The following is a 15326-nucleotide window of genomic DNA, read 5'->3' on the forward strand; positions in this document are numbered from 1 at the left end:
TAGGGATAAGTTTTTTTTTTTAAAAAAGAGTGACACAATCATAATAATTAAAGTCTAGGAGGACTATGAATGCAATAAATCTTTTTGAAAAAAATCAAAACCAAGTAAATAAACATTAATGTGATAATGGCAAAGTATCCCAAAGACCTTGTGTTTTTCAGCTTAAGGTATATAAAGTAACTTTCCACATTAGAAGTTGAGTATGAATGACAAATTTCTGAAATGTACATTAATAATTAGAAATTTTGAAAGTTCTAAAGTACAAGTATAAAATCTATTTTAAAAGGATAGAATGTGAAGTAAGGTGAGAAAGTAGAAATAAAGAAACACTGAAGATTGAGTAAATTAAAACCACAAAATAAGAAAAAAAAAAGTAAGTGAAGTCTCTCAGTAATATAAGCTAAGATTGTCAGTGTGGATTTAAAAGCAATTATACAAAAATATTGATGGCATTAATCCATTATGTTTGCATTTGTATGTGTATCCAAATATAGTATGTTTAAAATAAAAAATTAAAAGATAAAAAACACGTCATAAAAAATATAAACAAAAAATTTTAGTGACATTAATAAAATTCAAACAGTCTTCGTGAGAAAATATCATTCCTAAAGTGGGTCACAGTATAACCATGAATGCTTCATTTTTCTGGAAGGCTTTTAAGATATGATCTTACTTGCTCTTAGCAATTTAAAGCAAATAACTATAAGGTGACTGAGATACCTCCATAATTCCACACTTGTTCACCCATCTAATTATTTCTTCATTCAATTATCCCAATGTTATTCTTTTTTTAATGTTTTTTTTTTTTTTTAGTTGTAGATGGACATAATACCTTTATTTTCTTTACTTATTTTTTTATGTGGTGCTGAGGATCTAACTTAGTGCCTCAAGTGCTAGGCAAGCACACTACCACTGAGCTATGGCCCCAGCCCCCATTGCTATTCTTAATGTTTACTAGAAGCTGTGTCAGTTCCAGACACTGATAATGTAATAAAGAACAACATAGAAAAACACCAGCTTTGTGGTATTTATATGAATAATTTATACATACAAATATACAAATACACATATATACATAATATGTATACCTATGTATTAAATACATATATTTTAATATGTTATTAAATTTATATATGTTTATGCGTTTGAGCAAGGAGAAGGAGGCAAGGAATTACATATGGTAAATAATGTAGTGTGTGGGAGAGATCTAATGAACCTGAGGGGATTGTTTTAGACAGGGTGATGGGGTGAGTAGGATATCTTTACTGAGAACATGATATTTACTTACTTATTCATTCATTTATTGAGACAAGGTTACACTATGTTACTCAGGCTGGCCTTGAACTCCTGGGCTCATGCAATCCTCCTGTCTATTCTCCCAAGTAGCTAGATGCCACCGATACCTACAAAGATGATATTTAAATGAAGACTCGAAGAAAATTAAAGAGTAATGAAGCAAATATCTCATGAAGATATTTTCCTGGAGAAGAAAATAGCAAGTAAAAGTACCCAGAACTGGGAGTTTAAGAATATACAGTAGAGGTTAATATGACTAATAGCAAGCAGGTGATGAGTGAAAGGGAAAGAGAAAGAGAGAGAAAGAAAGAGAGCAAGACCCAAGGGCAAGGTGAATAGGAACTTGAGGCAGAGAAGAGAGTAGGCAGGGTGGACTACCCACAGTCTTCTGAACCAGTGTGAGTCCTCTTTAAACAACTGGCTTGTACTTTAAATAAGATGTGATGCCACTGGAGAGTGCTTAGCAGCCTGGTGTGATGACATTAGTAAGATCAACCTACCGTCTGTGTTAAACATGGATTCCAGGTGACAATGGGTAGAAGGAGAAAATTACAGGAAACAACAACAACAAAAAATAATTCTATTAATTTGGACAGGTATAGATGATGGCATTTGGTCAGGCTTTATATATTTTAGGTCCCATCTCACTCTTTGATTGATAAATTAGTTGGAGTAAATAGCAAGCTTATAACTTCTGACAAGCAACAAAAAATCTGAATCATCATTTCTTTTGGCCACTGCACTGGAGATCCTTGTCACATCAGAATCAAAGCAAAATCAATAGGAATTGGAAAGGAAGATAATCCTTCCTACTGATGATGTAATTCATCCTTCATGGAGACAGGAGAAATTTTGCAGGTTTCCTCTACAGATAATTAGTATTCAATGCATACTATGCACCAGCAACAGTTAGAGAATATATGTGAGATTGAGATATCTGTAAATTAATAAAAATACAAAATGCCTAGTAAAATATATAAAATATATACAAAAATTACAAACTTTATAGTCAGAAATTAAGGAAAATGTAAGTGAATTAGGAAACAAACTTTTTAAATTATGATTTAGGTTGAAGAAGAGCAATATTCCCTAACTGAAATTTTAAATCAACAAATGCTAATCTTGCTTTTTTTAACTCTGTGTGTGCGTGTGTGTGTGTGTGTGTGTGTGTGTGTGTGCTTGTGTGTATTGTTCTTGTTGTTTTGGTCTGAAACCTGTCAAGTTGAGACTAAAATAAACAAAAAATGAAAGAAGAGCAAATGTTAAGAATCACTATTACAATTTTGTTCCTTGTTCATAATGAATAAGGACATGTAAAGAGGGAGGTGCTATCATTTACATGTCTTCAGTCTCCGGGTCTTTCACAGATTTTCAACTGTGTTATTTGGAACAGAGCAAAAAAAAAAAATGTTCAAACCTTTGTGGTCTATATGAGCCAGTACAAGGATCATTCAGGGATGAATTTCTCACTGTCCATAGAAAAGAAGTGTGGTTACTTATTATGATGATTTTGTGCTTTGGATCCAGATTTGCTCAACTGTCTTTACAATAAGACTCCAACTATTTGAGAAATCAGTATGTTTTAGCTGATCTATGTGACCTACATAAAGAGCATTTTAAGAGATGCAAACTTTGTGACTAATAGATCTAAGTATCAGATTCTTATGGTGTTCTAGGTTTAGTTACAAAAGTATGACATAACAGTGAAGCATCAGGGCTTCACTTAGATGAAGAATCTTGTAATTATATATTTTGCTGCTATCATTATCAATATGATGAACCTGAAGAACACAGATTTCCTCTCATTAAAGCAGTAAAAACCTTTAGTATTTATTATGTGTTAGTTTTTATTTTTTACTGGCTAAAAAGAATAACTGATTCATTTCTCTAACCACTGTGAAGTCATGAATTACCCACATTTTCACATTAGGACTCTGAAGCACAACGGTTCACATAATTTGTAAATATACACAGGAGCCAGGCATTAAGTTGGCACTGTCTGGCTGCTGCTGTCAGTCCCTTTACCTTCACAATGTCCTGCCTTTCTGCACAGTAGATACACACCTCAGAAGAGTACAGGGGCAGCATCATTGATGGAAATCCTTAGAACTTAAACAGTAAAATAATATATTGCTTAAGATGATAGATATTTGTTTAACTGATGAAGAAAACAAGAGAATGACAAACTCATAACTCAGAATAATGGTTACTTTTAAAAGGGGAAATGAAGGAATATAAATTACAAAAAATGCCTAGGATACTACAAAATTAATTATATTGCTTTTATTCTTCACACCGGTCTTCTTTAGATCTTTCATGGAACTTAACATACAGTTTACAAATATAATTTTTAAGTCAATATTTGATAAAAATTTTGAATGTACAACTACATGAGTATGAAATTATAAAATTTCACATTCATGCAACCAAGCAAATTCTAAATTTGGAGGGAACCAACCTCAGTTCAATTATTTGTTTGCATTGTGGACTCAGATATAGAAGGAAATTATAGCATATGAAAAATGAAAATAATTTAATTAAAAATACAAAATAATTCCATAGCAGCAAGAGTAAATCTGTTTGTTTTTCTTTAAAAGTATCACAAAGTTTATGACTCAAGAAATCTGAATAAAAGATTGTCTATAAATAATATGTCTATATATTACAGATTTTATACCAGTGGACAAAATAAGTGATTTGGGGGAAATACATTTTTATATTGGACAATTGCAATCTGAATAAAAGAACTTATCAAATGATGATGGCTTGGGGTTAAAGAAAATTTTGATTGACATTTCTTTAGAAATGTCACTGGGATCTACCATTGACCTTATTCTATTTAAATGCTAATCTATATATTCCAAGTTTGAGGTTATCTACATACTTTTCAATGACATAAAGTAGGAAGGGATAGTTAATAATCTTAAAGAAATTGAAAAACTAATCCAAAAACTATGAATGACTGAATCCAATAATAGTTTGTGGTGAAAAAGACCTAAGGATTTTAGGAATGAGTAAGAGTAAACTAAAAGAATAATTATATTTATAAGATAAACTAATATGATCCAAAAGAACGAGATCTTGAATAAATGGAAATCACTGATTTTCATTCTATTTTGTGATAGAAAACTAAAGCACTTTACAGAAACAGATATTTGCTTAACTTAGGCAGAGCAATACAGCAGAAGAGTGATTATATGTGCTAATTGTAATCTGAATCATCAAGAAGTCAAAAATGGAGAACATGGTAACTGCATGTGGGCATGTGTTTTTATTCATGTCTCCATCCATTTAACACATTTATTAACTGGCTACCTTAATGTTTTAAAGGTTAAATATTTTTATTTTTCAATATAGAATATTATAGATAAGAAAATTTACCATTTTTTTCTGAAAGTTGGAGTGAAACCTCAAGAAGAATATGATTCTCATTATAAAAAAGTCAAAGGAAATTTGGTGAATTTCATAATGGTTTTTCTCTAAAAAGTGCTTCTACTAATAGGTCATTTATTGAAAAAGAATGCATAGTGTACTGAGGAGGAACAGATTTTTAATTCATATATAAGCAGATTTAAATCCTATTTCTGTCTGTTACTAACTGGAAAAGAGTGGAAAAAATTAACTATCTGCAATTCAAATAATATTTTTCAGGGTCTAGCAATCTCAGAAATATTATAAACATTAACTCATATAATTCACATCTTACAAACTTCTGCATAACCTTCAAGATATGTGACATTTTGTATATTTGAATATGAAGTGGCAGTGTTTTATTGTATTTTTTATGAATTTGTTTTCTGGGTACTGGGGAATTAAGCTGGGGATGTTTTACAACTGAGCAACACTCCCAGTACTTTTCATTTTTCATTTTAAGACAAGGTTCTGCTACAGTGTTAAGTTGAGGAGGCAGACCAGGAACTTGTGGCCTGCCTACATCAGCCTCCTGAGTTGCTAGGATGACAGGTATATGTCACCATGCCTGCCACCATGGTCAGCACATGACCTACACAAGGTACCGAAAGGATTTGGTAGACTGAATTAGTGGTTCCAACTATTTACTCATTTGCAGGACAATTGCACAGCCACAGTATTACCTTGGCCAAGTGTCAGGGAAGTATTTTTCCTCAGACATTGACTTGCATTTGATCACTTGCCTTGCTTGGCCAATGGGATATTGGCAACCTTGAATAGAAATGCAAAGACAGCAGAAGTGTGAAATTTTCATCCCCACTTTGGACCCATTCTATTTCTCTTCACACAATGAAAGGACTCTTCCCCAGTCATTGCTATGTATGCATTGCCAGAATATGCAATCACTTAATCCTAGCTGATCAGAACCTAGAAGAGAATGGTCCAGCTGAGGCTATCTTTGAGCAAGAAGACCACAGTCAATTGGTAGACACATGAGCATGAGAATAAATCATTGTTGGGGGAGGTCTGTTACATAGCAATATTGTGACTATAGATAATTTATATAGATGAATATGAAAAACCAAAGATTCTTTGAACTTTATTTTTTAAATCTTTTAAAATATAGCATATATACCAAATGTCAGGATATGTAGCATCATTTATTGCATATCATTACCAAAGGTTGAATATTAAATTAAACTTTACTTTTAACATTACAACATTAAATTAAACTTTACTTTTACTGTGAAATGGATGCCTTTATTCAAAATTGTTGAATGAAAATAAACACAGGGTCTTTTAAAATTTAATCTGTTTTCTGATATAAGGAAGATAAAACATGAATTCTGTCATGTGACTTACAAATCTTCTCTTCCAAAGATTGTGTTAGTCAATTAAATTTCTTAAGAAGACATTGAAGTAAATTTGGATCTACTAGGCATGTGGCCATAGCATAATTGATATTTATGTAATTATAAAATTCTAAAAGTAGCAATTTATGTTACATATACATAATCCAGTACATTCCAATAATACCATTTTACAACCTGGCACATGAATATTATCCTATTTTATGAGTGAAGCCTAATCAGAACTTGGGCATGGGTTTTCATTCAAAAATGATAGGTATTTTCCCTATTTATTACAAGTGAAAAGCTATTGAATTACAAAGATATAATACTGAGGAAGTTTGTTCTTTTGAAGTTCTCCTACATTTTCAAATATAAAATCACTTAGCCTTCTTCTTTTATACTTTATGTGCAGCTTGATTTTTTATACTTGTTCTGTTTATATATACACCTCATATTTCCTCTTTCTAATTATTTCATGTGATTCTTAGGAAAACAGAGATGAATAATAGTCCAAACTATTCTTAGAATTGAATTTCAGGTGCAAAATAGTAAATTTGTTTTCTTTTATTCACATATATATATATATATATGTATATATACACATATGTAAATGTATACATTTAATATGTATATAGATATATATTCTTGAGTGTGTGGTTCTGGGGATTAAATGCAGGGCCTGTGCATGCTAGACAAGTGTTTTAACACTGAGCTACATCACAGCCCTAATTTTGAGATTTAAATCTAAGTCAAATAAAAACTACATAATTTATTAATTTATTAATTATGCCTATCACTAGAATTTTCCTTAAAATATATATTTTATAAAACTTATATAGCATATTTTTGTTCAGTTTAGGCATAACCAAACATATTATATTCTAGGATACAAATATTGAAGGAAAAGGGATTCAAACATGAATCAATCCTTATTCATTCCTTTAAGTCTCACAATCTAAGTTAAGAGATATAGAGGAAATCAAAATATTGAATATTGTGTTTTAAGGGTAAAGAGAGAAATACCATGACGTTCCTTAAGGAGAGATGTCACCCCATTTTTTTTTTCCCCCCAGTGGTAAGGAGAACTCAAGAAAGGTTTTCTAAAGAAATGGTTATCTTGAGGATTCAATTGTGAGTGTGAATTAGGAAAGGAGAATAGGGATTATTCTGAGAAATGAAATAGAAGGGGAAAAGAAATCTAGAGTCTCCAGGGTATGTGCATGTGTTTCAAATGGGCCCGGAATAGGAAGAGAAGGAGCACACTGGATATCATGCAGCTGAGAGGAAAGCACTGAAGAGCTGAAGTGAAGAGGTGTGGCCATTACTCCTGGTTGGTTGGACTGTGTTAGCTCTACCTCAAAAGATGCATAATGAAAACAGAAACAGGAAGATCAAGTAAGAAACTTTCCAATTTTACAGAAAAGAGAATTAGAACCACACAAAACCAAGAGTGAATCACAGTATCTTTCAGAGAGGTATAAAACAACTTACCTAGTCTTGGTGATTGAGGAGGCAGGATACTGGAAGAGAAAATGGGTCAAGGAGACAGCCAGGTTATAGATTTGCATGACTGAATGTAAGATGCTATTACTGACTGGGGTGAAAAATAGAGGAAGCATAAATCAAAGCTGAGAGGATGGGTTTTGGCATCAGACACAATTGGCTTCCACACTATTCCACTTAACAGTTTTGTGACCTTGTCTTTAAATTTATATCTCTTAGAAACAGAGTGTCTTTATATGGAAAAAGGAAAATGTAATATCTCTGAGAGTTATTGGAGAATCAACTGTGATAATTTATGTAAAGTACTCAGTAGAGTACCTGGCAGTAAGTAAATATTTAAAAATGTTTTATATTTTTGCACATACTGGGAGTAAATACAGAAGGAAAAGTGTTCAACAGTCATTATGATGACTGAACCCTGAAGCTCAAGGATGTGGACAGGACTTTACATGATCCTTTGAGAATATTCTTAATACATGTGCTTATTGTATATTATCTGAGTGTTGATTTTGCTCAGAGAAAATTATGGTATCAAGCAAAAAGAAAGGGCTGGGAGTTTGGATTATTATAGAAGTTTCAGTGGGAGAGACACCAACAAAGAAAACCAGAAGGAATAAGGATGAGGTATTGTAACAAATAGTATATAATGTAATCATATTATATATATTTAGAATAAAACATATTTGAAATGTATTTGTTATATGGAGAGAATTAAAAATAAATATTCATTACTTTTTTCCATTTACTGTGTAATTCATTTGAAGCCTTGACAAATGTACAGTTTTGTTGGATTCACAGGCAATTGTGAAACATGAGAAGGATCAAACAATTCACTTTATCAACAAATATTTTTTAATTTTTTAAATTTTTATGGTTTAATTTTTGGTACCTGGGATTGAACTCAGTGGCACTCAACCACTGAGCCACATCCCCAACCCTATTTTGTACTTTATTTAGAGACAGGGTCTCACTGAGTTGCTCAGCTCCTTGCTTTCCTTGCTTTGTTGAGGCTGGTTTGAACTTTTGAAACTCTTGCCTCAGCCTCCTGAGCCTGGAATCGCAAGCATGCACCACCACATTCAATTATTATTTCTACTTTGACACTTGAGACCAATAATGAATGAAATAAACATTTGATAACTGTCTTTAACATTTTATGATCATATTTAGTAGCAGGCAGGTATTTGTATTTTAATATTCAAGATCAGTGTGTGTATTATTTTTATTCAACAAAAATTTTATTTTTGTAATTGAAAGTTTTGTATTAAAAATACATCTCCCACATAGTTTTTCCAAATCCAGAGATTAGTTTAGGCTTTGTGTCCCATCTCCCCCATAATAAACTAAAATCACTAAGAAATGAACTTCCACTAGTATAGCTACTTTATATAAGGCATGCAGTAGTCTTTTTTATTTTTGTTTTGAACTAAGGTATATGACCCTCCATTGACTCTGTACTTACTATCTCTGCATGAAATTGCTGACCAGCATGACTATCACATTAATAATCCTTGACCTTCAACTACTGAACATAAAGTACTCTTGCTGTCTCTATTTCACTTTATAATTGCAAAGTTTTTCATTCAGTAGTTAGATCTTCATTCATTATGGAGTGGGTAAGTGATCAGCATCAGTACCATTTTGCTGTGTCAGTTAGAAAGGCAATAAACAAGTGAAATAGGGATTTTGTTTGTTTGTTTTTGGGTGTTTTGTTTAAAAGCCAGATTTTTAATTTTCAGAAAGCACAATGGGAAAATTGGAGTAAGTGACTAATTTATAATAATTACAATGGCCAGAAATAATGAAAGGATATTTGCAGGAAAATTTAAGTACTAAATTAATTTGTCCTCAACACCAACAAAAATATTTCCCCCTACAGTTCTCCTAGGTATGTATCAATTAAGTGTGTTCATTTTAATAAGCACATTGATCATAAAACAAATTATCTTTCACTATGATTTCATAACAGGTGCGGTTTACAAGCTCCCATTTTCCAATTTTATTCCTTTTTAATATCAAGCAAGGAAAAAGTTCAGTATGGCTTTGAATAAATGAGGTTTTACTCATTTTGTTGAAATCATTCACTTTCAATATTAAGCATCTTAGAGCTCAATGAATTTATTACTAATATTGAGGGACAGTGTAGGAAACATCAATTACTTTCAACTCTATTATATTAAATTTATATACCAAATGCATGGTATTCCAATTGATCATACTCTTATATAGTATTCTTACCAAGACTAAACCATTCGACATATACTTCTGAAAAAGGAAAGGAAAGTAAATCAAATCAAATGAAAGAAAGGAAGAAGAGAGGGAGGAAGAAACAGAGAGAGAGAAAGGGAAAAAGAGAACAAGGAAGAGACAGGAAGGTGGAGAAGAGAAAGAGGCATAAGGAGAGATAAAAGTAAATTCTTCTGGAATCTAAGGGAGTTAAATAGCACTTCAGCAAATGAAAATGAGTGTATTCATAAAATAAAAGGTCAAGAAATCTTGTAATAATGTTTATTTCTACTTAGTAATATTCCAGTGAGAGGGCATTCTGAAGTTTTCTCTTGCATTTATTTGTTAGCCTTCTGTTTAAAACGTAGAACGCATTTGAAGCTTCCACATGAATCTCATCATATTACTATTATTCCTGTATTCCTATCTAGACTCAATTTATGTATCACAGATTTCATTTTTGCTTCTTCAAAAGCAAAATGTTTAGGTCTGTTATATTTTCCAGATTTGATATGGGAAAATATACTGAAAATTATAAACATTCAATTGACTAATAGAAAAATTTATAAAATACATAAAACTTTGATATTCTATAAAGAAGGATTATAGACAGGAAGTAACACTATAAAGCATATTACATTAATATTTCAAATCAATCCTGCCATTTTCCTAGTTAGTTATTATTTGAATCTATTCTGATGTTAGTAGTAAAAATATGACTAAACACTCATCTGTGTTCTTTGAGGACTAGATCAAGGAGAATAATCTATTAAGGATATAGACATGTGCAGTAATTATTCATTTGTTGTCATCTGTCTGTGAATGTAGCAATATTTCAATGGCACTATTTCACTAGCAACCTATTTCTTACAAGGCTATTGCAAGTACATTTCGCATATGATCCTCCACTAACAAATCATTAATCTCACCTCCCTTTACAGTATGTCACAGATGGAAAGTTGACTGTGGATTTGGGGAAATCTCCAGAAAGCTGTCCTTAAATATGGTGACCCATTGGTTCACTTTCAAATCAACTTCTACTTCCTTAATTGCTGGTTTTTATAGTCCTGGAAGAAGCACTGGAAAGTAATGTCCCCAAATTAAATACTATCACAGGGAAATTATTGCCCCAATTTATCAAATATCCATCAGTAAACTGAGTCAGAGGTCAGCTAACTATAATAATAGAAATTATGCTCTTTTTTTTTCCAGAAATAGTGGATGAACCATGATTTTTTATGTAGCAATGTCTACATATGGAATTCTTTCCTTTACAAGAAGTTATATATTATAATGAAAATTGTATTAGGAATGGATGCTTAATCTGACACTAAATCATTATATGAAACAGCATACAAAATTTTGATACTTCTAGTAGGGCTTTTTTTTGTTGTTTAACCTTCATTCCCTTCATGCTGAATGGAGAAAATTGGATTCAAATGCATAATCTCCTTTGAGTAATAGAAATCTACATACAATAACAAAAATAATTATGAACTCTGGTTAGTATTCAGCTTATTATTCAAAGAAATAGTAAACAAGTTTCTTTCTTTTCTATGAAACTGCCATAATTCTATTGGAGGAAATTCTTAACACTAAGAATAACCATATAATTAATGAAACTACCACCACCATGATCCCTCTCTCTATTTCCATCACATCCATGAGGGCTTCAAGACTCTGATGATTCGACTATAATTGTCAGTATTCTTGAATTCCTTATCTGATCTTGTTTAGCTTCTCTAAGGGAATATGGGTATTAAGGGCTGAAAAGGAATATTATACAAAATTCCATGTAGAGATGGACTTTTGGTTGCCTTGCTATAAGTATAATACTTGGAACAGTGTTTGATATACGTAAGACCACCAAGTGAGTGTTTACTAAATCAAAGGACGGAAGAAAAATATAGTATGATCAGGTGATATCAAATTCAATATAAAATCACCCCAAATTCATGGGAAAGTATTTTGAACTTTAAAGATTATTAGGTCTACAGACTGCTGCCATATGTTTGATAATTTGTAATACATATAAGTGAGAAAAGCAATAGGTTGTTGACATTTCAATCATGTAAAAATACTATGTTTTGAAGAGAGAAGTGAAAAGATCACAACATATTTTTCAGTATACATTTTGAATAAATCATGGTGTTGAACATTATATTACATATGGCTCTTCATGATTGCTTGATATATATCACAGAGTAAAACAGGCTGATTAAACATAATAAGCTATTAAACAGTAAATATAAATTGCATGGAACCTTCACTTAAATGTTGAACCACAGGATTTTTTCAATAGGTGGAAGCCTAATTTTCTGTGTCTTTTATGTGGAAGTTAAAGAGTATGAAAGGGTATATTTAAGTGCCTGAGTGCCAAGAAGGAGACCTGCTGCATTTGTGACATGTCAGCCTGTTGAAGCTGGAAGCAGTTGCTCAAAGGAAGCAACTCTTCTTGCAGAAATCTGCATGAGGAGCATGATCCTGGCTCCTCAGGACCTGCTGGAGTCTTGCTTTGAGGTTTCCCCTCAACAGCTTCAGGCAGTACAAGGAGAAGCTGCTTCTTCTTGTTCCTTGGTTTCCAGTGTTCAGACTGTCACTTCCTCTGCTCACTCTCATTTGTAGAAATCATTCTAGAATTGAGTCCCCTTTTCTCATAAAATTTAGAGCAGACTCTGTTTTCATGACTGAGGACTAACAAATATGTTGATTAAGTGGTTATTTTATTAATAAATTAACAACAGTAGCAATACCTTCTTTTTAAGGCTGCTACAGTGGCATTTGGCTAAAGATAATATACATTTCCTAAATGGTATGCATTAGTCTTTACACTAGTTTGCCATTTAAGATAAAATATTTTTTTGATGGTGATGGTGGAATAAAACTGTTTAATAAATGTATTTGATGCTTCATTTACTCTAACTCATCTTGACAAAGCATAGATCCTTTGTGTGACAAAAGATAGAAAATATAAGGGATTAAATAACACACTACAATAAAATAAATGCAAAATATTTGTAATTCAGATGTATGGATAAAATTCTCATACTTCATCATAAACATTGAGTATCTTTTATCTTTACTTTTCTCTCTAAATGCTTATTTTCATGACTGTACATGTGAATGCCTGTGTGAGCCTAGTTTACACTTGAAATACCTTAATATATGAATCCTGATTCCCTTTAAGTCAACTTAGCAAAAATCACATAGATGTGTAAGTAGACACTTGTTCCTACCTATGTGTTCATATACATGCCCAATCTCACTTTCAGTTTGGCTTGGAAATGATTGAACACTTACAACTATAAAGGGCAATGTAGGTGAATATTAGATGCAAATTGAGCAGCAGGTAGCAAGTGTATGCCCCACCATGATTTGGAAGAGGTCTTCAGAAACAATAACCTAAAATTCTTCAATTCTTTATAGTGACATTGAAACCAAACGATGGAGTCATACAAGAAAGAAAACAGAACATACTAAGTACTATCGGTGTCTCGTCTCACAGTTCTAAAATTCAACTGCATTTTCTTGTTTTAAATGAATACACACAATTTCTTGCATTTTCCTTTTTAATTCTGGATAGATGAGTGTGTATGTGCTCACGCTAATTAATGTTTTGATTTGTATTACACCAAAGTCACATATCTGACATAATTTGACCATTCATTTTCTTTTATTTATAAGATTCATTGACATAAAAAGAATAAGTGCTTACTATGTGCTGGTCTGTCAGGGACTATTCTTGCCTCTTGAGATATATGAACATGCAATATGCAAAGATCCTCATTCCCCAAGTGTTTTCCCTTCAGAAAGGAGAAGAGGAAGTAAAAAATAAATAAAATACAGAAAGATGAAATGTAGAACAGGATCAGGAATTTATATTGTCTGAGGGTTTGGCGCAATTTGTGATGTTAGAGTAGTGAGGATAGAACTCATAGAGAAGAGGGGATTTGAACAAAGTCTGGCAGCTGGCCAAGTCAATAATAGGTAAACAGTACTCAGTCACAAGGAGCCATTAGGAAAGATAAGAGTCAGCTTTGCAAATTCTGGGAAAAGCCAGAAGTGTGAGGAACTATGAACAAACAAGGGGACAATGGGAGGAAAATGGGTCAGAAATAAGATGAGGGTAGACAGATCATAGTGCCCCCCAACATATCCTCTGATGCTAATAAGGAGCCACTGGTTGTCTTTGAAGAGAGTGATAATAGGATTTGATATGTTTTAGAAGGATGACATTTGCTCCTAATGTTAATTGTGGGAGGGTTAGAAACAGTAATGCAGGGAAGTGATTATTACCACTCCCAAATTCACAGGAACAACAGAAGAACTGATGAAAATCAGGAGGATTCGACATATACTTTGGACATACAGCTAACAGGATTTTCAATATGCAATGTGAGAGAAATGGAGGATATAAGAAAACTGGATTGAGATTTGGCTGAATAACTGGAGGGACGGTATTGTTGTCTATAGACATTAGGGAAATCTGAGTGAAGACCAACAATTCATTATGGATATGTAATTTTTTCGATATCTATTAGGAATCTAAGTAGATATGCAAAAATACAGAGGAAGAAGAAGAAGAAGAAGAAAAAGAAGAAGAAGAAGAAGAAGAAGAAGAAGAAGAAGAAGAAGAGGAAGAAGAAGAAGAAGAAGAAGAAGAAGGAGAAGGAGAAGGAGGAGGAGGAGGAGGAGGAGGAGGGGGAGGAGGAGGAGGAGGAGGAGAAACAGCAGCAACTGGGTAGGGATTAGACATTGGGAAATCTGAGTTTGGAAATGTATATTTTGGAGCTTTCAGCATATGGTGTTTAAAACTATGAAATTGGATGAGATCACTATGGGTGTGGGTGTAGACAGGAGAAAACTAAACCTGCTTCAATATTAAGAAAAGAGAAAAAAAAGCACATGAAACTGAGAAGTGATTATTAGGGAAGCAAAAGGTAAAACCAAAGCATGAGACCATCTGAGAATCTATGTTTGAAAGTCATGCTGAGGAGGAGGGAGTAATTAACTGAGTCAAACAGTCATTAAGTAAATCAGAGGCAGAGAATAGTCTACCATACATTCATTCACTTATGAGTTGGCAGGATGGTCCTGGAAAAGAATAGCATAGAAAATTTCTGGTATGAGCAGTTATCTATGGGAAATGAGATAACAGGTGAGTAGGAAGATGAAGATTTCATTTTAACACATTTGGCCCTAAATTATTTTCTTTTGCAAGGAACATGAATTAAATATATAACAAAATGTGAATGTAGACTTTAAATAACAATCATATTCGATGTGATAAGAAATCTACCAGATGACAACAAAAGAAAACTCCAAACAGGTTATATTTGTGGGGAAAAAAATCTCAAAATACATCTATAGAACTGGAACTACTATAGTAGAATTCCAAAGCAAACTGTATTAGTCATTTCTTGGATTAGACATTATCTCCAGATGGCTTTAAAAAAAAAAAAATGTAAACATGTTACTTGAAATGGATAATGTTAAACAAGTAATCTCAAAAGTATTTTACATGACAGATGGTTACAA

The sequence above is a fragment of the Sciurus carolinensis genome, chromosome 6, assembly GCF_902686445.1.
Source record: "Sciurus carolinensis chromosome 6, mSciCar1.2, whole genome shotgun sequence".
Taxonomy (NCBI): Eukaryota; Metazoa; Chordata; class Mammalia; order Rodentia; family Sciuridae; genus Sciurus; species Sciurus carolinensis.